This window comes from Monopterus albus, unplaced genomic scaffold (assembly GCF_001952655.1).
Source record: "Monopterus albus unplaced genomic scaffold, M_albus_1.0 scaffold222.1, whole genome shotgun sequence".
NCBI lineage: Eukaryota > Metazoa > Chordata > Actinopteri > Synbranchiformes > Synbranchidae > Monopterus > Monopterus albus.
The window spans coordinates 642111-649163 of NW_018128102.1; positions in this window are offsets into that span (position 1 = coordinate 642111).

The following is a 7053-nucleotide window of genomic DNA, read 5'->3' on the forward strand; positions in this document are numbered from 1 at the left end:
CGGCATTCCCCCAGAGGAGCTGGAGGAAGTGTCTGGAGAGAGGGAAGTCTAGGCGTCTTTGCTTACACTGCTGCCCCCGCGACCCGGTCCCGGATAAGCGGAAGAAAATGGATGGATGGATGGAGGTCAAGGTCAATGTGACCTCACATCTGTACCATCTCTGTGAATTGGACTGGTTGCCAGAGGCACACAACTGTGAAGCAGTAATTCTAGTTTTTAACTGTTCATGTCTGTGTAAAATCATTTTTCAATTCACATCAGTCTTTAGTTTTTATGCTTCACAGGAGCAACAGATCAATAGCAAAGGTAAGAAGAGTTCATTTAGACAGACAGTTTGACATAACTTTCTAAAGACAATATGATGAACATGCTGTGAAGGTCATCCGCTCTATTTACCGGCATGGTTATACAAGAGGGAACTGGAAAGGTATGAAAAATAGATCATTTCTCTCAAATATGGTTTATATTCACTTCATATTTGCTAATAAAACCTTTCACATTGGTCCCTTCATCTATTTAGACTGCTTGTAAAAGTCCAATGTCTTTTATCTGGCATAACAGCCATGCAACAAGAATGGAAAAGCTCATATAATTCTGTCTTAGCTCTTATTCTCTATAGCTGCAATTTGACTCTGCAGCAGCTCAGGCAGTCAGGCTCAATCGGCTGAGTCATGCTTGGCAGCATTGTGCATTACAGATGTTCCGAGTTTTGAGATTCCTGTCAGTCTGATGGTCTCCTGGGGGCCTGTCAGTGATGAACAACCTTACAGGAATCAGCCGAGGAATTTTCCATTACATCCATCCGTGAGTCTCTGTGCTCCTTGATTAAATTTACTGTGCTTTTCCTTTCCCCCTTTGTCTCTCATTCCTACATTTCAGCAAGTGTATAAACATACTTTCGTTGTTAGCCTTTAAATCCAGTGTCTCAATCTTGGCTTGGAAAACAACATCCTCGTCTCTTCCAGGTTGACCTTAATTGCCCTAGAAATGCTAATTGCATAATTTGCACAAAAAGTCAGTATGAGAACATTATTGGTTCTGTGGTAAAACAGTAGCCTGCAGAAAGCTCTTCAAATCGTTTATGTCTCATAGGAATGCACATTCTGTGACCTCCTGAATAAAGTTACGTTTTTGAAGACATGGTTTTCCTTTTGTTAGGCACCATGACATCCTCATACCGTCTAAAAATGCTTGCCCCCTCACCTCTGTCTTACTAACCCGGTTGACAAGATCCGGCCATGTGAACACAAGCTGACAAAGTAGTTACCAGTCCGTTTTTGTACCTTACACAGAATATCAAATTGAACTCTAGTGTAAAGACCTGGAAGTTTAACATCACCGTGCTGTGTGGCAGAAATGTGTAGAAACCTTTACAATCTTTTTATAGTTGGCCTCTCCCATACAAATAGTACACGAAACAGCACTTTAAATAAAATGTCAGAAATTTGCACTGTGTGTTTTTACACATATTAATGCAAAAAGCATGCAGTAACTTCTTGAATACTTTTAGAGTCAGTTAGAAAAGTGTCAAATTTGCTGACACAAATGCAAGTGACTCATGTGTATTGCTAGGAAATGTCATAGTCTGCTGCCTCTTTGTGGTTAAGATTAGGAAGGCTGTGCTTCTGCCACTGACCTCAGCCAAGGCCTGGCCTTAGGACTGGATTCAATAAATACAGTACTGTAGTTATTGGAGAATAAATCAGTGTAGAAGAGTTTAAAAAACACAACATAAGCCTAACTAACAAAAAACATCTTGAGGTCAAAGTAAGAATAAAGTACAGATGTGACTTATTCCCACTTGAAATGCACATCACTTTCAAATTAATGCATTTACAAATTCACAACGTGCTATGTCCCATGAAAACCATGTAAAACCATGTCCCGCTGGCTCTGCCTGCTCGACACACAAACTTCACATTGGCATGATGTCAAAACTAACTTTTCCACGCTTTTGTAAAGTTTTACAAATTTAGAGGGTTAGGGTTAAACACAAATAATACTGAACAGAATCCAGACTTGTGGTCACATACAGTTTACACAGACACACATGCACACACAGGTCATGTGCTGAGGTTATGTGTACGGTGTGTCTGCTTATATAAACCAAACTTGCTGCGTTTACATGTGCACATTGTGTACGTGGGACTGGAAGATAGCGTCAAGTCCGGGGCATCAGTTCAGTAGACAAAGATCACTGGCAGCACACAGACTGCAAATAAAGTCTTATCTCTCTGCAAGTTCATTCACACACAGTTTGCTATTGAGATGGAAATGCACACACATCCAGCAGCTCTTGCGGACTTTGCCCGTCATCAGTCACAGCCACACTACTGTTCCAGGTAAAGGTACAGTTCAAATAAGTGGAAGTGTTCTGGCTCCACCAGTTTTATCTGGAACTGACTTTAGTGGATCTGGGGTAGGAACTAGACACTGGTCTCAGAGCTGGTGCCAGCTCATTCCCTTGGCATATAAGCCAAAAGGAATTCTAGCTTCTGGGTTTGCTTTCATGTTTTGAGGCCGACTGCACATGCACATTAATGTGTCCCCCGCCGGGCCCGCCCGCCGTTTCTGCTCGGCCCAGACTTTACATTGAGGTGACGTCACTCTGTCAGAGTTTTACTAATATAACGTTTTGATGGATTAAAAAGTCATAACAGAAAGTAAAAGCAGGCCGTGTTTGCTCTTGGAGATATCCTGTTAAGGGTTTTATATGGTGGGTTATGGGAGAAAAGCTGGCAGCGAGGCTGAGTGGCGAGGTTGTATCCAGCTGTATTTATGATCTACTATTGTAAGTATACATACAGATACATTACAAATGTACAGTATCTTTGACTAGACCCACTGTCAATTCAATTTTTCCTAAAAAAAAACTCTGCTTGTGTAGTTGAGATTATTTTGTCATAGTACAAAAAGACATAGTTGTTGAAGTGGGGTCTAGATGTCCAAGATGCCAAGTTCAAAGTCTCATGTAAGCAAGTACGAGCTTCCTCTGTATTGAGAAACGTCAGTAACATGAGTGAGGGCTGGGTATCAGCATGGACTGTGACTCTCTCTCTCCGTCTTGCTTTCTCTCTCCTGGGATCATGTCCTGTGTATAAAAGGAGAGCCCGGTCTTCTTTGCCGGTGCAACAGCTGAGTTCACTGAGTCAGGCTGACTTGATGAAACTTCCAGCATCCCTGCAACTAGTAAGAACCTGACTTCACATACCCAGACTCACACTGAAGATTGGGCCAGAAAAGTTCAACGAGTCGGGTGATTCTTCCAGAAGCTATAGAAAATCAGGGGAGCTACCTGGTCCAGACAGAGACTGGCAGAGCTGCAGGTCACTAAGGAGAAGAAACTCATCAGCCTTACTGACAAACGACTGAACTCTCCACCAGAGAGTGTAACGATGCAGGAGAAAAGCTTCTTCAACCAAAGGAAAGCAGCAGTAGCACTGTGCATTGTGCTGCTACTGCCGTTTGAACAGGTGAGTGGACTCTCTCGACTTGAGGGAATAGTTATGTTCGTGAAATCTGGATAAATGTATCTTATGTTAACTCAAACAAACAATGCATATAGATTGGTATTATAAGGGGGATTTTAGTCTCTGTGAGCTTTCAAACCAGAATTTAGTTATGTTTGTAATATTAGAAACAGATGTTCTACAGTGTACTGTAAAATACCAATAAGGTGAATGTAGAAGAAAATGATACTGAAAGGTCGAGCTGAAAGGTTTTAACATGTATTTTAAAGCCTAGACACAACTGAGAAAATGCAAATCAAACAGGGTGCTATATCACACGCATTAGAAATACAAAAACAAAACAGGGAAGGTAGGAAACAAAAATATATGTACAAATATAACACTGTAAATGCCCTGCTAAACTGCATTTGTACTTTACAAGCAGATAAAAACACTGCTGATATTTGACCTTGGACACAGCAGTCATTACATACACTTTAAAATTATTAAATGCATAATGTGCCTCCAGAGGAGCTAACTTGTATATTATCCCACCACTTTGATTCAGCACACAGAATTGACTTAATGCCAGTTATGCGCCTATGTGCGCCAAGTTTTCAGTGTTTCCTGTTTGGTTATTTTCTAATGTACTTTTCTGTACCTTTCTGCATCTATCTGTGTATCCCAGGTGTGTGCAGGTCCGCTGAACTCTCAGGTCCAGTCTGGCTCTGACCAGAGTATGGATTCAAGGGATGAACACGCCATCCACACGCTGAGGAGGATAGCTCGGATGACCCCACTGTGGAGGATACTCAGCAGTAAACCGCCAGGAGCTTACTGCCAAAACAACTATGAATGCTCCACAGGACTCTGCAGGTAAAAAGAAAAAGTGCAAAATACTTCAGTCTAGTAAAAGAAGTTTAGGAAACTGTGCTAAACTAGAGGCAAACATGTTGATGCAAGAAGCCAAACAAATGTAAAAAGCACTTAGGTTGCTGTCAGTGATCTTACACTTTGGAAATTGGGAATTTCTAAAATATCAGCTTCATCAGCACTAACTATTAGAACTACTGTAGTACCTCCTTGATGCCAAAACATTTCTTACCACAGTAAGGACTATGTTAAGCGGTCTAAAAACGTAATTGTGAAAGTTATATTGCTTTGCAGTTTTTGGTTAAAAAGCGAAAATGGCCATCACGCTAATGTAGCCGACCATATTGCCTTGCAAACGTAAACAGCAGTAACTACAGCAACACTGAAGCTGAGAAAAAAGGCAGTGATAGTTCAGGCTTCTAAGCCAAGAGGGGAACAGACTTTAATAAAAGAAAAATAACTGAGATCCAAGAGTCCCACAGTCCTAATACTAAACATTTTGGAAGTCCGGAAGAACAATGGGCCCTGCCTGACTGATGTTTCGTGTTTGCTTGCTTGTTTGTTTCTTCCTGTTGTCTTTAGTGCGGGCCACTGCTCCACCAGCCAACGATCCTCCTCTGAGCCTGTGAAGTCATAGATCTACCTGCACACAAGCAAAGGTTCTGATGACTGGCATGTGAACTTATTCAGGCCTTTTTAAATCAGATTTTATATTTATATAGTAAATGTTAATATGAATTTACATCACAGTAGCACCTTATGCATTTATAAGTCAAAAATGAGAATTATAACTTAAAAGAATACAGAGGTGGCAGATGGTAAAATCCAAAAATGTTAAAAAAGTCATTTAGCCTTTCATACTTGACATTTTCCATAAATATGATGCGATAATCTGAAACCCATTCCCTGGGGTTTCAACAAGAGTATGCTATGTCTATTACTGTGGACCAAAATCTTTCAGGCCAAAACTCAAAGGTGATTCAAAATGAAACCAAGAGTAAAACATTTTAATCTCAGAGGCTTCGTTCCACCAGTCACTGCGGAATTGAGCAATTAATATGACGTCAGCATAGCTTGATAACATGACACTGCATTGTTTCACTGATATCATATGATGTCTTTTACAAAACACTGAACATTTAACTCTTTTTATGCTAAAAAAAACACCACCAGACATACAGTATAAATCCATTCTCTGATCCATCTTCTTCATGACTGATGTCGAGTGACCTCATGAAGGTTTTTTAATAAGATTCCTTATCTGTTGTATTCCTTCTGTAACAGACAATGGTGGGGTGAGCTGCAGCGAGCGGTGTAAAGCACAGGGAAGACTATGTGCCTTTTATAAGCTCCTGACCTTAACATTTTTGTCGTGATAGTCTATTAGTTCTTGGCTGTGTGCTTAGAAAATCCTATCATTACACTGATGATGTGCTAACTGGGAACACACATGATTAAGACCAATCACTTGGTGTAATTTGTTACAATAATGTCAGTTAGATATAGCACGGGGTGCTGTTAGAACATTTTGTAATCTTAAAGCGAAGAATTCAAAAGACGTATTTTAACAGCCAGTTAATGGTATCCAGCAGGAAAGTCAAGAATAATACAAAGACACATGTTCACAATATACTAGCGTTTTTGCAAAAATGGAAAATCTAACAGATGAGACAAAGAAAAAGAACAGTGGTTACAAAATGCCAAAGCAATGCTCAAGCATCCACAACATTTTAACATCTTCAGGGTTTGTTATTAGTTTTTTTTTTTAAATTCTAATAAGGGCACAAATTCTTCGGTCAAGTACAGAATTATTGAACAACAACCGCATAATTTTGAATAAATGGCAAAACATCACAATCATTAGTAATGCATGCATATTTATTTTGTGTAATGCAGTGATTCTCTGATCCTGTATTTATTTTATCCTTTGTTTAAATGTCAAAATGTATCCCTTTGCCTCAACATATTTAGTATCTTTGATATTTTATTTAGTATTTTAAAATGTTTTTTATGACGTGTTATGGCTTGACTTAGAATAATCAATCAGCCTGACTGGATTTTTTTTTTTTTTTTACTTTTCCACTGAGAACTTTTCATTACATACATTCTGAGACCATTTTAAATCTGTAACCAGTGGCAAATGTACCTGAAATAGGGTCCTAACCGACTTATATCTTCTAATCAATACGTTTTCAGATTGCTGATATTCTGAAAACTCGCCATGTTTGAGTACAACTGCACTTTTAAACTAAATTATCTTTGTACTGTGTACTGTATGTACTGTGTTACTTACATGTAGAGGGCTGGAAAGAAACTGGAATAAAAGCATTTAAAAAAGAATTTCTGTGATTGTGACTGACTTCTAATTTAAATTTTAGAATAACTTATGTTAAATCACATTATCACCACTGCAAGATTCCTACATTATGCTACATCCTTGCTGAGTGAATGCTCACATATCTGTGCAGCAGCTGATTTCTCAGTGATTCAACATGTTCAAAATAATACAGAGTGACAACAAAATGGCAGTTTGGTCTTATTATTAGGCTGGTGTGTTATTTGTAACTTAAAAAAGGGGCTAAGTTCCCTTAAGTTACCATCATCCCTCACTTATCCTCCTACCTGTTACCTGGCAGAGAGGAACAGAATAGCAAGATTTTAAATAATTTAAATGAGAATTAAATTCCAATAAAAACGAACAAAACAAATAATTCTAAACCTCAAACATTCA